Below are 13,291 nucleotides of genomic sequence, written 5' to 3'. Positions count from 1 at the left end.
AGAGTCTATCAGTAATGGTAAAGTCTTCAGTAACCTGAAGTACAGCTTGTACGCACAAAATATCTGTTTTTGTTCTTGCTTGTTTTTGGTTGTATTAAATGTGACCTTTTTAGAAACACTGAGCAATTTGCATTAGCTTTTAGGTGTTTAGTAGCTTTATTCTTAAGTATTCAGGGGACAACTCAGAGAGATCAGTCATAGTTTGTCTCTTTATGTAGCGCAAGTCTGAACGGAGAGGTTGCAGTGTTCTATAATTTTCAACATAATACATATTATAAATTGTTTCAGAGTTTAGGGACAGAATAGTGCAGCCAGTGCTTAATTCCTTTCTTTTTGTCTTTGTAACTTGTTTTTCTCCATTCTACTTCTCAAGCTATTCCCTGCTTAAAGCAAGGATCTGCAACTGCTGAACTATTCCTTTGCCAGTGTTTTCTTTTTCCTGGTTTTAAATCCTTGGTTTGATTTGGAATTTCTAAAATAATTTATTCATTTTTGTTCACTTTTAAGCTAGTTACCCAATGCTCCCAAGTGATTTTACAGATGCTCAGTTATAAATGAAATCCAACACTGTACTAATAGGCTGCCCAAATAATTATCCCTAAAAGCAGTGTGGTCAAGTGCTAATCTTAATAACCAGCTTTCCACACACGTTAGAACCACCTGATAAACAAAAAAAATAAAGGGAAGAAAAGTGGAGTGTTCCAGTGTATTCTGAAGTTAAGCAGATGTAAGCTCTGCACCTTTTTTAATTACTAATAGTCATGTTAAAAGCATTTTCGAAATAATTGCATGATTTATAAATGGAAGATAAATACATTTCTATATTTAGCAATTGCTTGCTTTGAAATGGTTTTACTAAGGCTTAGTTTTGTAGCAGGCAGAATAACTGCAGAAACTTTTAAGTCAGGGTTTTCAAATAATGGAGCCATTTTGAAGAAATGCTGTACAATTAAAAATGCAGATTTAGGTAACAGATCATGTAAAATAGTTTTTTGGATACATATGGCGACCATTTTGTTTTGGAATGGGAATCCAAGCCCAGATGTTATTTGGATTTTTTTTTTTTCTTTAGCTTTATTTTGCTTTTCTTGATGAATTTTAGAGCTGATACTTCCAGACAGAATAATGAAATCTAGTAGTAAGGTCTGAGACTTGCTGTAAATATTTTCTCCATTAATTGGAAAATCCTTTGAGGGGATTTATGCCCGTGCTTTGCAGCTTTGCACAGTTGCAGAGTGCTTTTCTCTTACGGTGACAGAGACATAGCTCTCAGTACTAAACTCTTGAAATGCATGTCTGGTATACATCTACTAAAAAGCTTTATTACTGTGCTTATACTTATTCAGTTACAGTTTCTCTTAGCCAGAGATTGTAATGCGTCTTTGGCATCTGATGGTTTACAGCATTCCAGGATTATGCTCTTTTCACACCAGCTAGAATTTATTCATCAGTTTGGCCACGGACTATTCACTTTTCTATTTGGATGTTTTGTTTTGGTTTTGCTGACCTATAATTTTTACGTTTATAGCAAGACTTCCACAGCATTAGAAAAATCCCAGTGAAATGGAATATTTAATAAAAACAACTTAAAGAGGCAGTTCTTAGATTTGCTGAAAATAAGTATAGCAGCAAAACATCAGGCAAGTCTTCCAGTTTCCCTCAGCTGTGTAATGGGTTTCATTCTTTGAAGAGGGCAGTCTGGCTACATCTGGAAATTTCTTGTGTAAATATGAGATGAAAGATATCCAAATATACTATATTTCCCTTTCAAACTCACCTTAAGTTTTCCATATCCATAATATCCCACCCTTTCATTCCATATGTATATGTGCCAGACCTCTGCTCCAGAAACTGGAAATCACGCACAAGCTTGCCAGCAGCAAATATTAACAGATTCATATATTATTCCTTTTTGTATACACCTGGTTTAGTCAGTACATCGCTATCTGTACCATGAAACTAGTTGCAGTAAAGAATCTGACAGTCATATGCTAAGATAAAATGTGTCCTGCTGTATTTCTAAGTGCATTTCTTTCTTATGCAGTAAACAGTTTATAGTTAAGAACTATCTAAATGTTTGCACAGTTGATGAAAGACAATTTTAAATCTCAAAGTCTGACACATCCTAATGAAAATAACATGGAGGATTTTACTTCAGATTCACATGTGGTTAGAGAAGAAAAGAGTTATATCTATCTTTCCTTGGTTTACTGTTTAGAGGAATTACTGTATGGATTACATTAATAATAAAATAAAAGGTGATTTTTAGAACAAAAGAGTAGGCATTATGGCTACATAGTTGGACTTGTTAATATTGTAGTGTTACTAATATTAACCAAACAGTAATAATCTCCAAAAATAAATAGACGAGTCTGCATCAACTTCTGTTATTTTATCAAATATTTTCTTATGCACATTTTTTTTCTGTAGCTTTGTGATAAAAGGATGCTTCATACATGTAAAGGCAAAAAATAGAAGTACAGATGCTGTGTGTTATTCTAATGAGAAGTGAGCTCTGGAGTGCTCAGGCTTAGCAGAGAAGTGTCTTTTAGGTACTGTAGGACATGCACTTCTCAAGCACACTAAACATGTAATTGGTCTAGAACCTGCTAGGGTTAGTTAATTAAGGATACTGTTTTGTGTGTGATGTATTTACTAGGAAGCTGGTTTGGTGTCCAAATATTTCTCATTGTGGTTTATAGTACGTCACAATTTCTGGAGGGTAGTGAGAAGCAGGTTTTTAGTGTGAATTTTACAAAAGCAATAAAACGTACATTTCTGTGCAACTCGTGGTCATTAAGTTTGTTTTATAGAGCTTCAAATTCCTATTCTTCAGAATACTTATGAAAGTAAAACTACTACAACTTGGTGAAATTAATTTATTTATTTAAGAATAAAAAAGTAGGAAGTGGCTCCTAATCTGTGGAACAGATCAGAATCTGTGGTCTGAAGATTACATGTTCTCTGTGTGGATATGCTTGCTTTATCCATTGGATTAATTTACAGGCTCTTCACCCAGCTCCTTCTAATTTCAAACTCAAATGTTTCTTTCAGACTTCATGTCATCAGCTTAGAACAAAGTTTTCCGCTGTATTAAAGAAAACGTAATTTAACAGTTGTGGGATTGCTATGTATGTCTGTGTAACTGATTGGTAACAAAGCAGGATAGTGGCCTAAATTCATAGCTTAAATATTCTCTGGTGTTTGTGTGTAACCATTTTCATAACTTTAGTTTAGAAAAACTTATCCAGAAGAAAAAGATAGAAGTTGTTTTTTGTTTTTGTTTTTTCTTGAGTTACCTAGAACACGGACATGAATTATTTTGAAGTATAGAACATGGACATGAGTTATTTTGAATTATGCTCAGGTACATCTCATTAAGAAATTATAGTCTTAATACAAAACATTCTGCACTAATATGTTAGGAACTGAGAGACTTGAAATTGTAATTAAGCATAGCTTTTGTGTGTTTGAATATAGTTGATTTCCTTCCCACTTGCTGGTAGGGTGCATTTATGTTGATCTCACATCAATGTTTTAGTTGTTGCTGAGCAATGATAGCATTAATTGTCAAGATTGCTTCAGATTCTCGCACTGGCAGAAAGAAGCTTAGAGTCCCTAAGAAGCTCAGAAGGGACAGAATCAGGACAGCTGACCCCAAATTACAAACGGACATACCACATGGCATCATGCTCAGCAGTCATGCTGAATGAGTTGGACAAGGGTGCTGCTGCTGCTTCAGGACTGGCTGGATGTCAGTCCTGAAGCATCACTTTTTAAATTTTCTTCTTATTGTTCTTATTAAACTGTAATTATCTCAACCAGCACGTTCTCACACTTCACAGTCTGTTGTGAAGGAGCTAACAAATGGCTATGTGATGCTGAGCTGCCTACCCTGTTAAACCATTACATAATACCAGTAATACCAGTGTAACACCATTTATCACTTGAACTAGACAAAGTCTGAATAAGAACAAATTATTCCCACATGAACATTGTTTTTGTGTCTGTGTCCCTTAAAAGATACACTACTGCTAGGTTACACTTTTAAACATGCTTAAAGAACTGGCCATAATAAACTACAGCCTGCTCTCACTTCATTAGCACTTTCTGTAAGTCTAGTTAACTACAATTGAAATTTTTATATGGCATTTGTAGAAAGTACATATGTTGTGGTCACATAAATTACAGGTGAGCACATGTGGGAGACCCCTGTACCATCTCTTAGCAACAAGTACAAAATTATACCAATGATATGGAAGGAAAAGTATTTTAATATGCTTTTTGCAAGACAGAGTTAAGCATACAAGTTACTTACAAATCTCACAGCTAAAATCTTAAAGCTTTCTTTATAAATATATAAAATATCTTACAGGGAAAAAAAAAAGATTTTTGTCATGATTTTCCTAATTCATAAAGTTTGTTTTCAACAGATGTTAATGCTAAACAGTTAGTAGAGTGGGTAGTGAAATAGGTGGAGCGTTATCCAGCTGTGTTTTTATGTGTGACTGTAGTGATACTACACAGACTGAAATCAGATACATCCATGGGACAGATGTCTTTCTTGAGTAAAGTTCTAAATTTCTCATGAGACAGAGAACTAGATTTGGAGTTGGATGTGACTACCTATATACATATATATAGGTATCACACTTCATGTGTACATCCTTACACAATGTGTCTTTGTGTGTCTACGTGTGCGTGCAAGTTTGGAACGAAGGTCCAACTTAATAAAGTTTATGAATTTGTATAATGGTTCTGATCTCTAATAACTTGGACAGAGTACTCAACATATTATTCAGCATATTTAAGTTTAATGTGGGTTAAGTGATGTGTAAGATTTTGAAAAAATGTATTTATATTCCACTTTTTCCACTGCAAGATTTGGCTTTGTGCTCAAAGCTGTTACTTGTATTCATTGCTAAAGCATAATGTACACTTTTTTGTTGTTGTTGTAATGTGTTGAATTAAGATTGGGATAGGATGGCCAAATTAGAAACTACTGTGCTAATTCAAAGATAAAAAGTGAAATATTCTGAAAAAATCCCAGTCATTGAATACTCATTATCCACGTTTTGTTTGGACACCAAGAGATCCAGACATGCCAGCCAAATGTTTAATCAGGAGATACACTTGTTAAGAGCCTAGAAATTGCAATGTATCCTAGCTCAGTAGCTTATTTCCTTCTCCTCTCCTATAGGCGTCCTCAGGTCTGTGATCTATTCTGGAGAACATACGGTGGCCAAGAAGTCACTGAAATATGCTGCTGAGTTCTTTAGAGTGGCTCAGCTTCAGCAGGGCTTGGAAAATCACAATTACTGCACATGCCTTCCTGCCCTCATACTGGGAGACCTGGTTTATACTCAAAATCACCTTCAGGAGCCTGAGTGATCTTTCAGAAACTCTGAGTAAGTAGGGACAACTGTTTTAGTCAGCAGAAAGCCTCTCTTTGCCAGGCATTGCCTTGTCAATTGGCAGAATGCGTGTATCCCCTGTTGATTTCATATTCTGTATGTGGAAGCAGGGTGCTAAACAGGATAGGAGTTGAGAGGGACATATGAGTGTTTTCTGTACTCAAACAGTCCACTGTTGTTCCTTGGCTGTTGCATTGAGATTAGGAGTGTGAGGCAGAGCTCTGTGTGTGCTGCTGTCTGTGCATATAAAGCAAATGTTCATAACCAAAGAAAGATGACTTAGAAAACAAACCCTTTGTTGTCAAGTTCATATGTGGCTTAGTCCAAGAAGCAAAACAAAGACAATATGCAAACAATTGCCACTTGCATCCTTTTTTATTGTTTATAAATAATAGTTAATTTCATATTCATGTATATTATAGAAAGCAGAGAAGTCGAGGTTTTGTTGGTTTCAACTTTTTGTGAGAAAAACACAGATGAGATGTACTTGAGGATTAAGATATGTAATTATTTTTGTTGTCAAAATATATATTCAACTCACTGGAAAAACACAGCTGTTAAGTAAGACAAAAGGAACTGATGGTGCACCCTAAGAGTAAAGAAGCGGTATCAAGGCGGTGGATTTGAAAAGAGCAAAGAGGACAAAAAAAGTCCAAGTAGTTATTGGTTGGATTCGTGACAGCGTGTTTTCAAGTATGTGTCAGAAGGAAGCTGACACAGTGATGCACATAACAACATTTTTCATGTGATAAATGATAAAAACAGGTTAAATCTTCCGGAGAAATGTGGAAAGATGTGGTAGCCACAAGCATATGGTAGCCAGGAGATATGGTAGTCAGGAACAGCTTTGCTTTCTACATACTGAATTTGATTTGCCAGTTAAACATTTATAGGGTGATATCAAGATGAATTAAAAAGTTCAGCAGATACAGAATGAAGTTCCTTTTTCTGGAAGAGGGTTTAATAACAGGAAAATATTCATAATGGTGGTTTTAAATAGTTTTTCTCAAAATACACCATACAGAGATAGAAGTTCAGAGACCAAAGGAATGAAATAATGGTGAATAGCCAGTGAAAGTGGAAGAAAGAATCAGAGGAAACAGTTAAGAATGGAGTGCACATGTTGATGATGTACAGGAGAGTAAAAATAAATAAATAAATAAATAAATAAAAATATAATAATAATAATAATAATAATAAAGATGAATAAGAGAAATACAGAGCAGATACTTTTTGAAAGGCTGATAAAAATGATGGTGGGATAGCTTTGATGGCTTTGTCAGAGATAAGTCTGTTGAGACTCAGGAAGGAATTTGAATAGCATTGATGAGAAATGAGGGTGAAGGAGAAAGTGATGTTGGATGAAAAGTTTAAAGTTTGTAAATGATCAGCGGAGGAAAAAAAACAACCTCTCAGCTATTTGATGAAAAGTGGATTGTACAAAGAAGATTTTTGAGATATGATTTTCACAAACAGCAGTTCACATATCTCACTGTGCTCTGAAGATGCCACTACTAATGGAGAAGCCGCTGAACGTGAGTGTGAAGTATTGTGCTTGAAATGGAACTGGAAGGCTAGGATGAAAAAACCCCAGGATTCATTATTGTGACAAATTTTAAGGATGCTAATGGTGAGAGAATGGTGACATATGTTTTTCCTCACAGTACGTAAAGAAACCTACATAATATTAAAAAAAGAAAGAGAAAGTCAGTTCTCTCTTCTGCTTACTAATTGCAGCTCTGACTACAAGTCTTCTATATGGAATAGATTAAAGATGTTAACATATGAAATTGAACCTTAACTAAGCATGTGAGATAAAACAAAGAAATCCCCAAAAGTTGCATCCCCCCTCAAATATCAGCCCTCCTCTTGTTGCAACAGATGATAATGTAATTGATATAGGACAGCCAGTTAGATGTTCTGCTTACTGCAAATAAAGTTAGGTTACCATATTCATAATTGGTTAGTTAGGATTGAGAGAAGGAAGGAGTGTTTCAGATTTGCTAGTGATACATGAAAATGTCACCGAGTTCAAAGATCACAGAGAAGATCAAATCATATAACAGTATAATTGCATAAATGCTAAAACCTCAGATTTCAGAAATTAATCTTGTTTTGCATCAATATGGCCATTACTGAAACAGCATCCATTTCTACACCACGGAAAGTGGTATTGAAGAGCTGTCAAATAAATTGAAAGCCCTAGGATCATGTTCACAGAGACTTAAGAAAAAGATCTGATTATAGCCTGTAACTACCTACTTGGGGAAAAAAAGGAAGAATTCCTGAATTTAGCTGACATATGAATACCTGATAAATTGTAAGTGATATGGTAAATTGGGAAGGTACAGTAAAATTTTTTTTCTGAGTTACAATTGAGAGCAAAGTGAATAAGCATTTGTGCATTGATCAGTAGGAATGGACAGACAAGGAAAGGGGATGCAGCACTTTGGAGAGTGTCCTGGCAATGTGTCTGTCATGTCAGTTGTGATCACAGCTCTGACACTGAATCCCTGGTACAATCAGTTTCACCACAAGCACCAACAGCTGTATTCAGCTTTGACTAACAAGAAAGTTTCTGGTTTGTTGGTGCTTGTGGTGATGGCTTTTTCCCTCCAGCTTTATAGCTCACACTTTTGTTGCTCTAAAGCTGGCTAATGGTAATAAGAATGCTTTTATTAAAAACTGTAAATTTTGCAGTGATTATTATTAGGGCAAGTTAATTTATATTGCAGAATTATCGTAGACTGTTATAATCAGTTATTTAAACCTCAGCTGTGCATGATTTGCCTTTATGATAGCTTTGCCAAGCTAGTCATGCTCTCTTGACTCACATTAGAAGTCTGGGTGAATCCTCCTTTCTAGCTTTTTTGATGTTTCCAGCATTCATTGATGTGAAACAGAGGGAACAGCTTGTAAGCAAGCATGGGAGGCCTCTCAGGGAATGAGCTTCCTTGTTCAGAATACACTTTCCATGTGCTGAAACAAATGAGTATACTGCATCTTGCTAATGGTGCAATTAGTTTGGGGCAGTGTTCTTTTTTACTGTAGACAGGATTGTTACAGAACTGATCATCTTTGCAGTAATAAATGAGTAAACTTGTTTACATATATAATAAAAGAATATTACTGTGATCCAAAAACATGCCGCAACTTAGTAGATCTCACTTTCTTCAGCACCTAACTTTATTTACTACCTCTGCTTTTAAAAATGTCTTGAAGATGGAAGAAGAATTTCTTGGCTACTATACCATTGTTTCATTAAGGAAAGAGAAAAGTGTGTGTGGGAAGCATGCAATCTTGGATAAGTGTTGGCACACTATGAAATATTATATCCATGAAACAATGTGGGAAGGTTAAAAATTTTATTACTTAAGCATTTGTATTTCTCATCGCTGAGGTCTGGATGAGGTGAACAAAATGAGTCAGTCTTCTGCTTTTCATGGAGCACTTCTCATGGAGTCTTATTAGGGAGGAACAGTTTGTGTGACAGAGAGCTCTAACCATATAATCATAGAATCACTCAGGTTGGAAAAGACCTTTAAGGAAGGGTCATCAAGTCCAACTGCAAGCTAACCAAACTACCTTAACTCTAACAACCCTCTGCTAACTCATGTCCCTGAGCACCACATCCGAATGTTTTTTAAACACATCCAGGGATGGTGACTCAGCCACCTCCCTGGGGAACGTATTCCAGTGCTTAACAACCCTTTATGTAAGGAAGTGTTTCCTGATATCCAACCTAAACTTACCCTGGCTCAACTTGAGCCTTGTCCTGTCATCAGTGAGAAGAGACCAACCCCGCTCTCATTGTAAGCACATTTCAGATATTGGAAGAGAGCAGTAAGAATCTCTTTGTGTCTTTACTTTGTGATAAACACTTTTTGTGGCCATTGTCTTTGCTCCCCATATTGCCCACCAGTCTTCCCAGATTTTTGTTTATAGGACATTCATTATTGATGCGCTGGTCATCTTGTCTGTCTTTCAGTCTTTCTTTCCATCTTTCTCTCCTTTCTGTCTTTCTGTTGTCTTGTCTTTTGCACAGTCCCTTCTTAGTTCCCTTTTATTTTCTGATTTTCATTTGATCTTTGAGAACTATCAAGTTTAACTGTTATCCTAGTTTTTTTATAATCTTACTTTTCAATACTTGCAGCTGCCTCCTTTCTCACATGTGCTTCATGTTTTCTGCCTGTCATTTCATGTTGCACACAAGTCCAGTCAGCTGTAATTACTTAACTAAGATATATGTGCTAATATAAAGCTAGAAGGTGCTTGCATTGCTGAAGAAAGCTTTCAGAAAGTTGCAGAAGGCAATTTATTTCTAAAGAATAGAGTGTGGAATATATACATATGTAGCTGAAATAGATAAGCCGTCAAAAAAGAAGTAAGAATTGATGAATTTGTCACATTTTGTGGTACACATCAGTAGTACACAGAAATAGTGGACATCTCTGCCACAAAAAGAAAGGAGAAACGTGGACACGTTTTGCCCTTGTTGTCTTCACATCTTTACGTAGTGTTTCAGTGCTCTCTTTTTCCCTCACCGAATTGAAGTTATGAAATGTGTACATTAGTTCTGGGTTTTTTTTTTCATCTTTCCAACAAGAAACACTCTGATAACAATTTTTTTGCTTATGATTTGTTAGCAAGATTAAACATCTGTTAAATATGTTAAGAGGCCAGAGGCCAAACACATTATTTTCTTTGAAAACTGCAGTGAACATTTGCCAGTGTATGTAAAAACTTCTTGTTCAACCTTCTATCATTTTTAGAGCAACCTTTAATCATTTTAAAATTTGATTTAGATTTACAATTCAGGGTTATATTCCTTTGCAGAATAATATATGGAGGGCAGGGTTGTGGAACTCAAAGTTAGGATAATGGTCTTTTCAGTGGTAAACTGAGTGAATTCATTTCTAAAGACATAATTGCTGATGCAATCTTACCATCTTTTTTTTTTAAGATGAGTCTTGCTTCATGCGAATGCCAGAAGTCTGAAAGCTGGAGAGTCGAGCTAAATTTGTTCACTTGATTTCATATATTTTTTTTGTCTAATAAAGAGGAAAATAATGTCTGAGCCTTTTGATATCTGCACTGTTACTGATGTAGCTGAAGTGTAGGTACTTCACTGGAAGGACTGCATGCTGAGCGACAGGTTTCAAGCGAGCCATTATTTCCTGGAGGAAACAGTTCCTTTTGGATCAGTGGGTTCATAAATTCACCTTAAAGAAAATATCAGTACATTTGACCAGAGAGCAGTGAAGTAGGGAGATAAAATATGAAACGTATGTGTTGGGGGGAGAGGATATTTTATGTGTTTATCTTATATAAATACATATGTTTACATACTAGTAAGACCCAAAGAAAGCTTTGGTTAGTTGCTTCATTTTAATGTATGTTTAAAAAAACAAAAACAAAAACAAACAAGGTCTGGATAGGTGATTTTAGATTGATCCATAATGAAATAATAGGGAAAAAAACACCCCCATACAAGAACCTGCAGTGAAACTGGGCAGCAAAATGAAAAACAGGATGTTATTTTAACATGTGTGTGTCAGTGTGATGTTGTCACAGGCTGACATGTGTTGTGGAGCCTAAACTAAACTTTTTACAATTTATTTGAAATAGTTACATACTGTATTGTAATCTTTTTGTCACATTTTAGGTGTAGTTATTAATCATTTATCATGTTTCTGCAAATGTCTATGGTATTTCTTAGACAGAAAATACATCATTTTAATTGCTTGTTAATGTTTAACAAATGCTACAGAAAATTTATTTTGATAAATAATTCACAGTTTCTCCTCTATATGTTTCTGCATATCTAGAAATTTTTCTCAACTGGATGCAAAAAATGTTTCCCAATACTTACAGCTCAAAAAAAGTCTTGCAGTTTTTGTTCGTTTTTGTAACTGCAGTCTATCCATAGGGTTTCTCTGGTACACATGCAATTGGTGAGGAGAGACACTAATTACAAAACAAGTGCTGTGATTAAACATAGGCTTTTACATTCCATCTGCTAATACTGAAAGAACTGTATGCTTTACATTTGAATCTCTCCGTTGTTTGTTGAAGTGTCATTGGTGGAATTAATGCCTTATATGTCTTCTCTCAAAACCAAACTGAATCTGTGCACCAAATAAGCTTTCCATCATTATTAGTGTCATAACATGTAGATTCTCTATGTTTTGGACCAAATTCAGAACAGATATTTGTATGGGTAAACAACATTAATTACTTTACCAGCATAGATTTCTTGCATACAAAATAGAACACTGAAGGAGCCTTAGTAAGTTACAGTCAAAGATAAATAACCGGGGAATCGCATGGAAACTGAAATCAGTCTTGCTATGCATTTACATTGTATGATCACAGTCTCCGTTTTATTCTGTAGTACTGAGTTACCTGTTCATGTGTAGACTGGTTAGTAATCACTTTGCAGCTGCTCTGTATGTTATCCTGTTTCTGTTCAGGTTGTGGTTCTAGGTCTGTCATTGCACAGCACAAACACTTCTCTGACAGTATTTACTACTCTATATTTTGCTGTTACAATCTTCATTATGGTACACGAAGGTCTTCATGTCTCCATGTCTTGTCTTCTTTCTTTCTGTGAGAGGAAGGGCATTATTTATTCCCCTTCTTACAGATAGGTGAGAAGGTGTGATATGGTTGCCCAGGCAATATTCAACTCTTTAATGTTTCAGTTTAAACCTGTATGAATTAGTTTTATGTTATGAAAAGATGGCAAAAGAGAAGTGTAATTTCCTCAGAGTTAAAGGATTTAACTGTCGCAAATTGGTTCGTCTCTTTTTCTGTATTTTCCCCTTTCTTCCATTTTCTCTTCATGTTTCTGTTTCCGTTTTTATTCCTCCTCATCATCGCCTTCCTCTTTGGCCCCATTCCCTTTTCACTGCTAAATGTCCATGTGCTTCCAATTTATCCACTCTTAAGTTGCATGCTTTATCCCAGAGGTTTTCTGGGCTCCTTATCCAATCTTAGAATTTCCCCACATACTGAAATGTTCCTCATGTCTGTTAGCTTAGTGAATTCTGACTTTCCTATATTGTTGGGCCATCCCTTCCTTGTAGTTTCTTATTACATCCACTCTGTCCTGTGGGCTTCTATGATGCTTTGCTGTCTCCTTTCACTGTTACTTTATCTTCTGTATTCTTCTCAATAGCATGGTTCTAACCTGTCCCAGTTCTCCTTTCTTCTTGGTTACAAGTCCAGTCTCACTGGACTCCCAGCCACAGTGTAACTTACCCCTGCTATTAGTTTCATGTTTTCTCAGCAGTCAGACCAGACCACTGCCTCCTCTACCTGGGTGCACCATCTTGTCAGTCTGTCATTCTGTGTTAGTGTAAAAACACAGTGCAGTCGTAAGTGCAAGTTACAGGGTTGGAACACACAGAGTGGGCTTTTCAGGGATTTGCCCTTCAGTAACTATGCTTGTATATTTTTTTTGTCTTGTATTTTGACCTAGTTTGGATTAGTTTTTAAGTGAGTCTCAAATGTCACTGAGCCATCTTGTCTGACATTTTGTAAGATTAAGCAGACAGTGAGCATGTTGGTGGCTTTTAGATGGTGCAGTGTAGTCTCAAGCAGTGATGGAAAATAAAAGATAAAATTACTAAGACTAAGTGATGATTGAGTTAGTCAGCAATTATGTGCCTGATAGGCATTTTGGTATCTCAGCCAAGACCTTTGGGTTTGGTTGGGAAATGAGAAAGCTGGATTTTGCAGACATACTAAAATTTTGATTGAGATTACACAGGAGATTTCTCGAATTTTAACATAGAGAATTTTTAGGGATTAAAATAAATTGTGACTTAATAAACCAAAAGTCAACGCTATACAAGAAAAAGATGTTACTCTGA

At 35.8% G+C, this 13,291-nt stretch overlaps 1 protein-coding gene across 2 annotated transcripts in view; it reads left to right on the top strand.

The window, feature by feature from the left end:
• WDR70 (WD repeat domain 70) overlaps positions 1 to 13,291 on the top strand; it is a 122,357-nt gene that overhangs the window by 71,717 nt on the left and 37,349 nt on the right. The window lies entirely within an intron of this gene.

This window comes from Coturnix japonica, chromosome Z, assembly GCF_054131305.1.
Source record: "Coturnix japonica strain WE chromosome Z, WE-NBRP24, whole genome shotgun sequence".
Lineage (NCBI taxonomy): Eukaryota > Metazoa > Chordata > Aves > Galliformes > Phasianidae > Coturnix > Coturnix japonica.
The sequence above is the reverse complement of the archived record's forward strand: the minus strand, read 5'-3'. Positions and strand labels throughout refer to the sequence as shown.